The sequence below is a fragment of the Cuculus canorus genome, chromosome 2, assembly GCF_017976375.1.
Source record: "Cuculus canorus isolate bCucCan1 chromosome 2, bCucCan1.pri, whole genome shotgun sequence".
Taxonomy (NCBI): domain Eukaryota; kingdom Metazoa; phylum Chordata; class Aves; order Cuculiformes; family Cuculidae; genus Cuculus; species Cuculus canorus.
Genome location: NC_071402.1, coordinates 115,496,607 through 115,511,126, shown reverse-complemented (window position 1 = coordinate 115,511,126; position 14,520 = coordinate 115,496,607). Strand labels below are relative to the sequence as shown.

At 40.0% G+C, this 14,520-nt stretch overlaps 1 protein-coding gene across 4 annotated transcripts in view; it reads right to left on the bottom strand.

Moving 5' to 3' along the window:
* Positions 1–14,520, bottom strand: part of TMEM108 (transmembrane protein 108) — a 169,942-nt gene that overhangs the window by 95,955 nt on the left and 59,467 nt on the right. Inside the window, exon 1 of one of the 4 annotated variants that reach the window (XM_054060391.1) lies at positions 5,664–5,683. The exons of the other annotated variants lie outside the window; for them this stretch is intronic. The gene's annotated coding sequence lies outside the window, so the exon portion shown is untranslated. Of the gene's footprint in view, positions 1–5,663; positions 5,684–14,520 lie in introns of those variants that run through there. 4 annotated transcript variants of the gene reach the window in all.

Here is a 14,520-nt window from a genome sequence, read left to right as displayed (position 1 = left end):
TGTGTTCTGTAAATTTTTGTCAAATGGAAAACTAATAATAATATGCTAAAGTCTAGCTACATAAATATTTCCATTGTAGTTCTTTCTTTTCAGTTCCTAATCGCCATCCAAAATTTATCTTTGATGTTGAAAGTTTATAGCACATCTTGAAATGTGCTATTTTTGCTAACTGAAGAAAAGGAATCTAACTTCTCTGAGTCTCAGGGAGAAGCATCTTTCACATTGCAACTTTAAAAAAAAAAAAGAAACAACGGGGTCAAGAAAGTTGTACAGAAATAGTTACTAGAGAAAAGAACGTTTCAGTGTCCTCTTGAAGACTAGTAAAGAAAAAGAGTTGTATAGTTTTTTGAATTTTTCTCTATGGGTCTCACAGGACACAAAGAAAATCTTTTAATATCATAGTTCATGATGAAAATGTCATGTGCCACACTATGCCTAGGAAGCACTCACTAGTGTGAATTGTTTACTTTTTTTTGATAGCAAAACTTTATAATAATTGATAGTTCTCCAACTAAGAGACTTACTCTCTTTGCACACAAAACTACCCTAGTTAAGATATCTCTACAATGTCTGGGAAACTAAGGAAAATATTGCTTGTTCTTCCTTGCTGATCACAGCAGGGAGTGGACATAGAAACAAGCTCTGTTTCCACATCACTCTTGTGATGGTGTGTTTTCCCCAGAGGACCTCCCACAGCATCTCACCTTCCTCAGGTTGTCTAAAACATGGATACTGACATTCGATTTACTCACCTCAACTCCCTCTGCAGGTAGCAAGTAGACTGACTCGTATGAAACCTGATGCCTGCAAATTGTTTAAAATGACTTTGTCGGAAAGAGAAGACCCATTCCTTACATAGGGCTGTTTCTCCATGCTGAGTTTCGGAGGCTGAAGGTCCACCATTGATCTCAGCTCGTGAAAATGAGGATGCCAACATGTGTAGAAAGGAATCCCACCCAGTACCTTCTCCAGCTACAGTGATCCCAAGGTTTATGGGTTTAACTTCTCCACAGCTGTGTTAAACTATTCCCTTGTTCCCACTGTGCAGGATACACAATAAAAAAGGCTCAATGTAAGCAACAAGCAAGCAAATAGCTCTGCCTGCACTGTAATAAACACTAGAGAATCAGAAACGGGTGCAGCTTTGTGAAGCAGCTCAAATCATGCTTTTCACATTCAGCTTGATTAAATGTAAATATTTCAAGTACAGAAAGAACAAAGAGTATAAAAGAGAAGGTACGATTTTCCCCTCTTACAATATGGTACTCTGTTCTTGAGGTTGATTGATTGGGCCAAATTTTCAAGAATGGAAAGCACCAAGTGTAAACAAGTGGGGCATGCATGCTCAATATGCCTGAAATCTAGGTGAGAATAAAAGTTTCATAAAGATGCTTGAATATTCAGAAATGTAAGCAAGTGCCTTGCCGTCAAACACTGTATTGTAGCACCTATTGTGGCCCTAGGTGACTTCAAAGAAAATATGTAGTAGAGATTGAAACATCTCAATCTAACTGCAAGATAATCTTCCCTTTAGTAAACACCACAATTATCCAGCTAAACAAAAAACCTTTAATAAACCACCAAAAAGCAAGCTTAATATCATGCATCACCATTATCTGATTTACAGTGAACTAAATATGTAAGCTAAGGAAGGAAAGTACTGTAATTGTTTTGGCAAAAACCTCCTAAGCTAGGTTTAAGATTTGAAAATTTTAACAGTAAAGATCAAGGGAGTTGAGTGATACACAAGAAAATGTCAAGATAGGCTGATAGACTAATTAAATTTTTGTCCATCTCTAGGGGAATTTCTACTGACCTGACATAAGATAAGTACAGATCAGCCCACCCCACAACCCACACACTCTGCTTTGTCTCTCAGCTCACTGGCTAGTCCATACCTATAAAGCATAGGGGAAATAATCACCAATGAAGGACACCAACACAACACCCTTCTGACTCCATCAGATGCTGAATCGAGCCCACAAAACCAGCTTTTTTGGAAACTGAAGATAGGTGAGGAGCAAGAGCTCTCAATCAGGTCACAGTGCCTCATCGGTGTATTTTGGTTGTGGCCCATCCTAGTGTATCAAACAACATCACATAATCAAGGAGAACAGAAACATGTCAGCTGACAAAAAAATAAAAAACAATGCACTCATTATTGCAGTTGCAATTTTGAATTGCACACAGATTTTTGTTTATGCATGTATACAGCAGATGATTGCTATATTTTCTGCTAGTCTTTCCTTATTTCCTTAATCATACTAGCATGCCTCTCCCAGTGACAAAAGGAGGGAAAAAAAAAAAAAGGAAATATTAATAAACATATATTAGATTTCCCCTTTTTCTTTTCAGTGAAAAGAAAATCATTAAATTTCCTATCATCATATATGTTTAAGAATATCTCTGTGTCAGCTTTGGATGGAATGTTTTGAACCAGTTCTAAGCATAATGGGTAAGTATGGCATAAGGATGACAGGTTATAATATACATATAAAAGTAACTAAGATTGAAAGAAACATTTTATTATAGCTGAAAAAAGCATGGCAGGAAATCACAACCTTCTGAATTCTTAACTATTCAGCCTCAACAGTGTGTGAATATATTTAATAGTAACCCATCCTGCTGGGTTTTTTTTAACAAAGCATAAATTCCTAACAAAAACAACACAGTCTTCAATGATATTTTAGTAAAACTATTATGTTAAACAAACATGAAATGCTGAGTTTGTTAAGACCTCCTTGCATGGCTTGCCAGATCCTTTCGCCCCTATGACAGGGTGTTAGTTCTGGAGCAATTCCAACTAAATTGTTTGCTACTTTCTTTTGTTTAGCTATTTTAGAGCACACATTTATCTTGGAATAGTATCTATCACTTCGAAGACCAAGTCCGTCTGAAGTAGCTTCTTATATGAAATTGTAATAATTCATGTTTTAAAAACAGAGATATCTTTGACAGATTTGGACAGATGGATGGATGCATAAACGCATGTACACAATCACACGCCATGGAAAGCAAGATGATGTCGTGACCTATGTCCCCCTGGTTCAACCTCTTTTTAACACAGCCGTTTACTACCTCTCTTACAATCAGACATTCAATATGGTAAGAAGAGAAGGGAGATAAAGTGACCTCTGAAATATGACTGCTTTGCTTTGGAGGGCTGATCAACTTATACTAGAAAGCAGAAGAGAACACTCGCTTAGACCTGACATTTCATCTGAGAGTTTATTATGACTGTGTCTAGTTCAAGGGACACCATTTATTTATGCTCAACTTTCAGCCCTAGGGTTTTATGTCAAAGGAAGAAGCGGCCTCAGAAAGAGTAGGGGACTACCAACCAGTGACCTAGTCATAATTAGCAACCCCTTTTACAGAAGAATATTTTCCACATCATATTGACACAGTGAGTGGGAATAAAATGCCAGTTTTACGTGGCATCAAACAGAAATATAGCCCCATAGAAATGGAGAGAGGTGGCAGGAAATAAGCTTATGGTAATTTCCAAATTATTAATTCTTGTCCATGGGAGGCTACTGTAGTGCAAACACTGCATTTCTTTTGAAAATATATGCAGTCCTGCCTGATTCAATAGGAAGAGTTCCCAAGAAAATTAAATGTCAGAGCAGGGTGGCTTATTGGTTTTACTCAATATAAATTCACTTTTAAAGCAACTCTGAATAATAATGCCCTGCTCTGTGTCAACCACCAGGCTTTGGAGAGGGGGACTGAAAACAAGAGAAGGAGAGATAGGGGCACATCCAGTGTTAACCTGGCGCTGTCTGAGATTTAGCTCTACATGACAGGTCTGTAGCTTTAGAGAGGATTTAGCACACTGATCACTGCATGTCTTATTTTCTTCTCTTTCACCTTATGCAGACAGCAAGACTGCTATTGGCTAATCTCCCTCCCCCTTCAGAAGGTTCAAGCATTAGGATACGTAGACGTGCAGGTAAGCCAGAAGGATTGCATATGAAATGCATATGAAAGAATATGGGAAATCTTGAACAGCAACATCTGGAAACATGTCATGCTGTCAAATAAAACTATGCTGAGATGCACAATTTATTCCAGCAGATTAGTGAAAACTCTCATTCACTGTCCACAAACGTGAAGTTCTTCCTCAGGCAAAACCCACAGACCTTGACAGGAGCTTTGCTTCAGTAAAGAACCCAGCACCCAGATCAGGATTTGTAAAGCAGTGCAAGCAAATGCCTCTGCTTTCAGAAGGCTGTTTTGAGTTGGTTTTGGGGTTTTTTTGGTCAGAGGTAAGAAACAGCATAGGCAGGAAAAGAATAAAAATCCTGGTGACTGTACGTTTGATAGGTGGATTTAATAAATGAGCATCTGCTTGAATAATTCGCCTCAACTAAAATGAAATGACAATAGTTTCAGGTGCATCAGATATTCCTTTCCTACAATGCAACTAAGATGGGCTAAACTATGTTCTGAGCTGCAAAGTGCAAACCCAAAGATCTAGGGGACATTGGATCATTACAGCAGGACTTTTGTGGGTACAAACTTTAGTGAGATTCCCCTCTCACGCTGAAAGCTAATGGAGCCTAATTCCTATCTGTGCATCTGAAAACTATCCCTCTGTTTTCCTACTAAAGAAAAGTATCAAGAAAACAGAGACTGCCTTCTCCATTCTCTACTTGATTGTGCTATGGCTTCGCTTATGTAGGGTGTAAAAAGTCAGGGGGAATATGTTGTCTCTTCTGAGTGGAATTCACTTCCGAGCCACGATTTCAACCCCGCAAGGGCGGAAGGTGGGAGATGCCCAACCATGGGTCTGTCACTTGACATGGTTTCCCCCATATCAGCTCATGTGACTGAGCAATTAGACAACTCACGGATGCAGTGAAGGATCCTTTTAAAATAAAACCTGCAGCTTCTCTCTGGCTTTGGGAGCCCCTGCTCCTGTGTGCCAAGATTGCCATAGCAGAGTTACACAAGATGGGAATCAATGAGAAGCAGGGAGAGCCCTTTTGGTGCATGTGCCCCTGCAGAGTAGAAGTCTGCACTGGCTGTGGTCTGTATACACTGTGACAGTCCGAATAACAAACTCACATACTTTGGGGTTTTTTTTGTCTACTATCCAGCCTCAGTTGGTGTAAGGACAGGGACTGACCACACACATTCAGAGAGTCAAAGTCACATTAAGAAGGAACCTGTTGCTTGTTGCATCTCTGCCTCACCACTGATAGCACTGGAGAGCCCAATGAGAATGAGGTAAGGGCTTGGAGAACCACCATGATTATGCCTAGGGCAGCTGAAAGCTGTTCTGGGCACCTGGATTCTCTTTCTGCATCAATGCCTAATGCCAGGGAAGCCACAAAACACAAACGCTGCACAGGCGGATATTAATTGCATCTTCCTTGTTTGCTCAGAGCAGAACACGAAACACCTGCGCTCTAATCTGTGGAAGAGCAGAGCAATTCCAACCGTGATGGACTCAGTAAAAACTGACTCCAGAAAAAAGAAAGAGCTCCCAAATGTTATTTCTGGAAAACTGGGGCACAAACACCTCAAGTTTGGCATCTAAATTAAATGCCCCTTCTTGCCATTAAGCTTCTGTGCCTCTTTTTCCCTGGTGTATAATGTCATTTCACCTTATTAGTACATTGCGAAGACAAATTTATTAATGTTTGTAAAGTACTCACATGCTGTAATAATGAGAGCTGCAGAAGCACTCCTCAGGAAATTAATAACTCTGGCTTCAAATGGATGGACCTGAATGATGTAGAGTTATGGGAGGAAGGAGTGAACTACTAAAATAAAATAAAATAAAATAAAATAAAATATTGATTTATCTGATCAGTGTTGACTGAAATCTCCTTATTTAAGAGAGGTTTGCTTTGCACCCTTTAACGAGCTTTTAAGTGTAACTTAGGCAGTTTAAACAAAAAGCCAAATGATGTAAAAGAAGACCCCAACACAGAAACTGTATCATGCAGCCTTACTGACACCCACACAATCCTCCAGAGAACTGAAGCCTTTAGGTCCTCAACACAACCTGTAACACTTGAGCTTGCCTTACTACTAATCTGGTCTTTTCTGCCAGAGTCCTGTCAATCTCCCTTTCTCCTGTGCGTTGCCTCCATCCCTTCTTCCCAGTTCCACCCATTCGTCCTCCCTGCTCCTTCTCCATGCATCTCACCACTTTCTTTCCATGTACTTATCTCTTTGCCCTTCTCCTAGTTTACCTTACACAGGGACCATATCCCAGTCCCATCCTTTCTTTCTTAATAATTTAAATACCCGAGTGAACCATATGGTCCATGGTCACAATCTTCTTATCTCTGGTCTGATACACATTCCCTACCGACAAAATGCTAGGAGAGCTGAGCTGCAAAACTTAAATAAATGTATGCAGGTAAGGATTATTCAGACCAAAACACAACCTAATCTGGCAGATTTCTACCAAAATGCAAAACCTTGACTCCCACTATAGAAGTCTCTCTTAGCTTTTGTCCTGCATCCTCCTCTCTCCCTGACAAATTCCAAATTCTTGATCTGTGATATGGAAGTCCCACAAAATAATAGAAGGTACCATAACTTCATTAAACAATCCTGCATTTTTTTTTTTTCACAGTGACTGAACTATTCCTACTGAAATGAATAAATTACAGATGTGTATTGGAACAGAAATCTTCTGGGTTGGGAAATTTCACTTTGAATAGTAACAAAATGGTTTTACTGAGCAAGATATCAGGCAACCTTTGCCAGACTCAAAGTCAACAGAGTCCTCTACACTGCTCTGCACTCTGACCCACCAAATCACATCAGGAAATTGAATCTTTTCAGGGAAGCAATCAAACTACCAAGAAGGGGAAGTCCTGCAGATGAATGTGTCTTATTCTTCATGGCAGGGAGGTTGGAACTAGATGATTTTTAAGGTCTCTTCCAACCTAAACTATCCTATGATTCTATGATTCATATACTTCCCTGCAAATTATGCAAGCAAAACTTCTGGGTTTTGCCGGACCATATACTCAGAGGTGTATTATAATTTACAGGATTTATCACTGCAGAGTTCTTCAATTTCATTCATATTGAAAGATATGAATGCAAATCTCTAACTGAAAAATATTTAAAGAAATTAACTGAAATGGACTTAATAACATATATAAAACTTCTGCAACAAATGCACTAATTGTATGCAAACTGAATTAAGTCGTTTATCAGCATGTAATTGGAGGAAACATTAATACATTATTTTAATCTGAAAAAATCATAAGTTAGAAGCTTTGAAACAGAAAGCTCCATAATGGCAGCTTTAACATTAAGATGTCATTGTAAAAATGAATGTATATAATGAAGTCAGAAAAATAGAAATATAAGCATCTGATCCTTTCCTTGTTTCCTGTGCATCTGCATTGGAGTTTGCCTATTGTTATTCAACTAGCTAATCATTGCCTTTTGTGTGGTACGACTGTGTTTTTACTCAGAGTGGCTAATCTGTGAAGACATCTGTTATTTGGTAGAAAATAGGCCATTTCAAGTCTCAAAGCCCTGTAAGGCATTTCTGAAGAAGAAGTAGATACATCTGTTCCCACCAGGTAGGACTACAACTGAGTGTGCTGTGACAGGGCAGAACAACATTCTTTCACTTGCTATTCACCAAAACGCTAAGTGAACAAGAAACAACGCAAACAAAGAGAAATCCTGGTGTGGTTTGTTAGGGCTTGGAGGAAGACTAACTTTATATAAATCAATTACTGTTTTCTTGAGAAAACAGAACATCTCACACCAAAGAACAACGAGATTTGTCATAGTGATCACAACCCACTAGACCTATAAACCAGGCACAGTCCAAAAAGCCATAGTCCACCTAATCTGATGTTCTGCTGTTGGTGAAGGTTAATGTTACACATTTTGGCAACAATGCAAATGCTTGATTATTCACTTGATAAGAAAATCTTGTGCTGTTGCTCCCTAATAACTTATCCATGTGAACCAGTTCTCTCTGTATTCCACTTATAACTTCTGTGTTATCCATGAATCGGTTGCAGCTCTCAACAATCCTTCCCATCACAATTTTGGGAAGAAACAGGACATATCTTTAACTTCAGGCTGCATAAGTAACCCAGCACTCAGTAGCTGCATTCTGAAAGCTTCCATCTTCATCACTCCGTCCATCTTTCCCATCGTGCTATGAATGCAGATAAGACCTATATATGCAGATTTATCTTTTTTTAGACTTCGAAATGGCACTAGCCACAAACTGCAAATTCAAGGAGTTTGTGTAAATTCTTACTCCATTTCACCTACTCTTGCCTTTTGGAGAATCATTGCCTAAGTAGGAGTTAAAGTTTTTTGGCTTGGTTTTTTACTGCCTCAGCTCACACGCCGAGAATACTGCAGAGGTAGCAGAGCTGATGCAGTGTTGCTCCATTCTCTGATTAGCCAACTGTAGAAATGCAAAACTGAAGAGTGGCATATGATGTTGACACATTCTGCTGGCGTGTACAACTGAGAGAGTTGTTCAATGAGACCAGTTAGACATGTTTCTGACCCCAATCTTTTCGCTTTTGATGTTTCAGATATTTTCCAACTCTCCTTAGGTAAGAAAACAGCCTTTCAACTCTTTTCTCAGAAAAATGAGGCTCTGTCCTGCAGTTTGGGGGTTCGTTATCCACAACCTACCTAAGTACTCTAATCATCTCTCTGCTGAGCTTTCTAAAATGAAAGTGACTTCCCCCACTGCCACACTAGATCTATTTTTCCATTTTGTATAAATAATTAAGACATAAAACCAGCAAAGGCTTGAATCCGAGTCTCCTGTGTGTAATGTGAGTGCCTTGTCCACTAAGTGACAGTTTCTCTTGCTCTCTCTGGCTATCAACATTGAAATCCTTATTTGAGGTAGGACAGCTGTAGCAGGACAAACTGAGAAACTCAGACTGATCCTGTAGCCTGTTGGCTTATAATTTAGGTGAAAAGAATAAACTGACAGACATAGTTTTAAAACTCAGGTAGTTACTTCCTCGCTGTACTTCTTGACTGAGACACCTACGTACAACCATCAGCGGCCTGAGATCTCTGGACAATATTAAACCAAGTGATCACCTGCTAAAAAAATGTATGCATATTTTGTCAGAGATATTAAGCACAGACCCATGGATGCAAAGTAGATAACTTCGCTAACTGAAGGTCCTTCGTGCTGACAATAGTTTGGCTATAGCAAGAATCAAGAAAGACTTCAGCTGCTGTAGAAGGTTGGCAGGTGCCTCCAAAGTCTCCACATGAAGGGATGGTTCCAGTCAATGCCACAATATGCACTCACCTTGCATATACCTCATTAAAGCATCCTAAATGTACAAGCAGTCGTGGTTTTACCATATGCATGGCAGGGTTTCAAACAGTTGAAAGGTTTGTGAATGACAGAAACTGTTGGTCTTAGATACCACTTACATATAAAGAAGTTCCTCTCCAAGAAGCCAAGAGCTTGCAATCCCAGGCAAGATGGATATACTAAACATCTATGTTAGAGCCTTTTGCAAGTATATTTTGCCAAAGATGTGAGCTGACTGAAGGCAGAAGCTATGCAGTGCAGTGCTGTGCTCCAGAGAATAAATCCAACCTCTTGAGAGAGCTTATTGGATCTAGCAGAGCTAATACAGCTACAGAGCTTCCCATTCAAGGCCACGGTTTGGGGCACTCAGGAGCAAAGTGAACTCGGATAAGTCTGCAAAATTCCATCAAAGGACAAATAAGAGGCAGGAACCCCTACTCCCAATAAGAGTTTTCTGTGTAAAATATGAAGTAATAGCTCTGTCTGGAAAACAGACAGATCCTGGAAGAAATGCATTATATGTTTATGGCATAAAAAGTTCTACAGGTGAAAGGGAACACTGGAAAAGAACTAATAATAAAAAGATAAATGGTAACAGTCTACAATACATAGCACATCACACGTAAGTTTTCAAGCAATGCTGCAAATGTGTTTTATGGAGTTTTGACTTCACCAGCGGATATTCCTCTCCACTAGTGCAGAACCTAAGCACATTAATTCTTGCTCTGCAAGATTCCATGGTGTCTGGAGGAACTATTATCCAGCTCAAGAGCAGACTTTAGGAAAGGCTCATCTCTCTTTTTTTTTTTTTTTAGCCATGTAAAAATTCAAAATCTCATGTAAGTTATTTGCATAAGCTTCTTTTTAATCAATGCAAAAAAAAAAAAGATAGGGTGCCCTGGGTGCTAATTGATCTTGTCTTAAAGTTGGGATGAAGGTCTCTCTTAAAACAGGATGGCTCACTACCTGCAGGTGTCCATCTGCCCTCATTGATGACAGAAAACCCTAGGTGCCTTGCTCCAAATGAACAGGCCTTTTTTAGAGAGCAAAGACTTAGTGAAATAGATTTCAGCCTAAGTGGTTAATCCAGAATCGGTTCAGTTCTGCACTTGCTTTTCAGTCCACAAGAAATATTAAAATGAAATCTGGAGTCACTGCTTGAACTTGCAAACAATGATCAATGAGCATTTCTCACCATACAATTTATTACCTTTCTTTTTCATGGTCTTTGTTGTGCCCTTAAGTGCCACACTGATTTACTACACTGTTCTGCTTAATTATCTCTAGTGCTTCATTTTAGAAGTGATACTATTCTTAGCTGTTTCTTTCTTGGTAGTATTGTGTTCAGAAGGATTGTCCTATGATCCGCTTCAAAGCTACAGCATCAAGTTCAGATCTGCAGTTTAGAAACAAAGAAAACATTTCAAGTATTTGGGGAACAAGGAGCAAAAAAAGGCTATCAAACAGCCAGCTCCTCTCTGGAAGGCAGGAAAATTATTCTGAGAGTGAGATAAGACAACATTAAGATAACTGAAAAATAACTTTTTTGCTCATAGTCTTTTAACTCAACTATAACGGTCCGTATGGATGCTTTCACCTATGTCACCCAGGAGCAGAAAGAAGTGCTGGTTGGCACAGAGGAGGACACGGTGTGAGCTGGCTGTGAATGCAGACTGGAAACAAGAAGACACTAAGCAGCAGAGATTACAGACTGTACTAGTAGAATAAAAACCCCTTAAATTTTAAAATGGAGCTCAGTGGATCTGTGAAAGCCTGATTGAGAGAGCAGCTGAGACAGAAGGGGATTGGATTCCAGGTCTGTGTTTCTCTGCCTATGGAAGGGCTGTTTTGTTAAGGCTAAGCTTAATAAGAATAACGACAAGGACCTGTGATTTGGTTACTTATGCTCCTACATAATAGTCCTTCACAGTATACATGAAATGTAAGTAGAAAACTACAGGAATTAAAAGTGGAAGGGAAAGATACCTGAAAAACTGGATCTAAAGAGCAGACCCAAGTACTTGAATCCTATTAATAAAAGCAATTTGTACAATCATTGAGACAAAGATTTCTGCAATCAAAAGCCACTGTTGACAACAGGATGGAGGTTTCTGTGACGTTTACTTTAAAAAATCCTACACGATAAATTAACTAAAATCCTCAGTCCAGGTATAACGTTTGAATAACTGCTTGAGCACATGTATTGCTCATGCTTAAAAAGTCAATGTTTGCCAAAAGATAACAAAACATTCCTACAAGATATAATGAGAAAGACCTGTTGCAACTTGGATGCAGGGCACGCGATGTCTACCAAACAGAAGTTGCTTGGTTACTACTGGACATTGCATAAGGAAGGGTAACGAAGGTAACGGGATATGTGTTTATGTAGGAGAGAAAACATATTAGATAGCAAATAACAAAATCACTCTGAAAGAAAATGTAGTTTTGCCTCCTTTCAGAATTCATGGCAAATAGAATGCCATTTCTTAAATTAGTCCTCATTTCCACATCCTTTATTTTTTTGTGCCTATTGCTGTTCCTAACTCTAACAGGAAAGTGTCAGTGTCAGAAATGAGAGATATGGTATAACTGCAAATAAAAGTTAATTACTGTGGAAATTCCACTCCAGTGCTTTAATTAGAGCCTGACAAATGTATCATGGACTGCAGGCACCAGTGTGGAGTACACCCATTAGAGAGATTACTCCTCTTTCTATGGGCTCCCATGCTAACACAAAGGAAATATCAATCATGCTAGAAAATGGCTTTTCCAAATCAAAGATGCTGGGAATTATTCTATTACCTTTCTCAGAGAGAATTTTCAGAGTTGCTGAGAGGGATTTTTATGCAAGAAAGCAGCATGTTAGTATAAATTTTTGCTTAATTGCTAGGTTAATGTTAAATTGCAGCTTTTCTTTCAGGAAAAATGGCAGCTGGCAAGTCCCTTCTACAAATCTACATTTCCTACCTAACTTTATGATATGTAAATAGCTATGCAGGAGACAATCAGCTTCAAAATGGCATGCAATGAAAAGAAGCAGAGGATAGAGATGCTAGGAGCAATCTTCTCTTAGAGAAAACTGCAGTGGACTTAATCTAGAATTCTTCAGCAAGCCCAGACCTGTTTTTGCTGCCCTCCAAAATCCCCCTGCTGAGAATAATTATATCTACAGCAGTCCCCATTAAAAGCAGTCTGGGATGGTATGTGGAGAGTATCACTTTTTCTTTCAGACTCTAACCCTCCAGCCAACTGAAGCCAGAGCACTACTAAGAGACAGAGAGGTTTTCGTCTCAACTGCAACTATTTCATCATTTGCTGAGCCCTCAGAAGTAACAAACAATGCTGACAAGGTAATATAGTAACAGCTGGAAATTTTGCTTTTATTTACTTAATATTTGAGACTTGGTTTTGCAGGTGATCAAGAAGTAAAAGGAAAATATACTCAGCTCTCAAGAGTTGTTTTGTTACTCCTTTTGCTGCTAAAGATATTTAAATAAAGAACTTCCTCTTTCACAGCCCAGGTTCTCCCCCCTCTTTGATCCTGAAGCAATAATCCTGTATTTATGAGATTATTTTTGTTGCCATGGAAATTAACGATGTAAAAAATTCAGCATTTTCTTTTCCGTATAAGCAGGCAAGATGCAGTCTTCTTGACAGACAAACATTTTTCTACCACCTCTCCCTGCCCCCACCACTCTACACACATCGCAAATCATAGCACAAGAACCTAAAGACCTGTGTGCCACATGCAGCACACCACAGCCTTGCATGTGGCCAGATTCCTCATACAGGTCAGACATACCCTTCAGGTTTAATGTTATGGGACTATTTTTAGGACTGTGAGGAAAGATCCATCCCAGCTGAATCACAGAATCACAGAATCACAAGGTTGGAAAGGACCCATTGGATCATCGAGTCCAACCATTCCTAACACTCCCTAAACCATGTCCCTAAGCACTTCATCCACCCGTTCCTTAAACACCTCCAGGGAAGGCGACTCGACCACCTCCCTGGGCAGCCTGTTCCAGTACCCAATGACTCTTACTGTGAAGAATTTTTTTCTGATATCCAACCTGAATCTCCCTTGACGGAGCTTCAGGCCATTCCCTCTAGTCCTGTCCCCTGTCACTTGGGAGAAGAGGCCAGCTCCCTCCTCTCCACAACCTCCTTTCAGGTAGTTGTAGAGAGTAATAAGGTCTCCCCTCAGCCTCCTCTTCTCCAGGCTAAACAACCCCAGCTCTCTCAGCCGCTCCTCATAAGACTTGTTCTCCAGCCCCCTCACCAGCTTCGTTGCTCTTCTCTGGACACGCTCCAGAGCCTCAACGTCCTTCTTGTGGTGAGGGGTCCAGAACTGAACACAGTATTCAAGGTGCGGTCTCACCAGTGCTGAGTACAGAGGGAGAATAACCTCCCTGGACCTGCTGGTGACCCCATTTCTGATACAAGCCAAGATGCCGTTGGCCTTCTTGGCCACCTGGGCACACTGCTGGCTCATGTTCAGTTGGCTGTCAACCAGCACCCCCAGGTCCTTCTCTTCCGTGCAGCTCTCCAGTGGACTTGGCGCACCAACTCTGACAAAAACTAGAGACAGCGGTTTGTGGCAGGTTGGGATCACAGGACCCTACTGTACAAGGTAATATCTAAATGTCCCCCAAAATCCAACTCAAGATCATTGCGAGCACTTTGACATACAGTCTCCAATGGAACAGCACTGTAATCCATGAGTGGGAGCTCAGTGTTTCAGCAATGCATTCTCCACGCTCATCCTATGGTGAGATAGTATTTACCTATGCCAGCTGGCAGACATCTCTATCTTTAGTAAATCTGCAACCTCTTTTAGAACAAAAGCTCCTATGTCTTGCACGTGCTGGTGGCTGCTAAGTTATACCACCCATGGCAAATTTTAAGTTGTTCCTCAATAAATTATCAGTTTTAACACCTTGTTTTGTCCATAAAATTACTCTTTACTCCTAAGAGTTGTTGTGATCCAGAGAAAAGATGGAATGCCAGGATCCAGGAAACTGTGCTTTCATGCAATATTTGAATCTTGAAAATATACAGCTAGATCCCAGGCATATCCAATGACTCACATGCTTATAGGAATCAGTGAAAGAATTTGCACAAACTTCCGAAAAAATAATGCATCAGCAAATCCCCAAAGCACCGAGATCAACCCTCTGTTCTGTTAAGTCTACTCCTTCACACTGACTCGGTGCTCATGC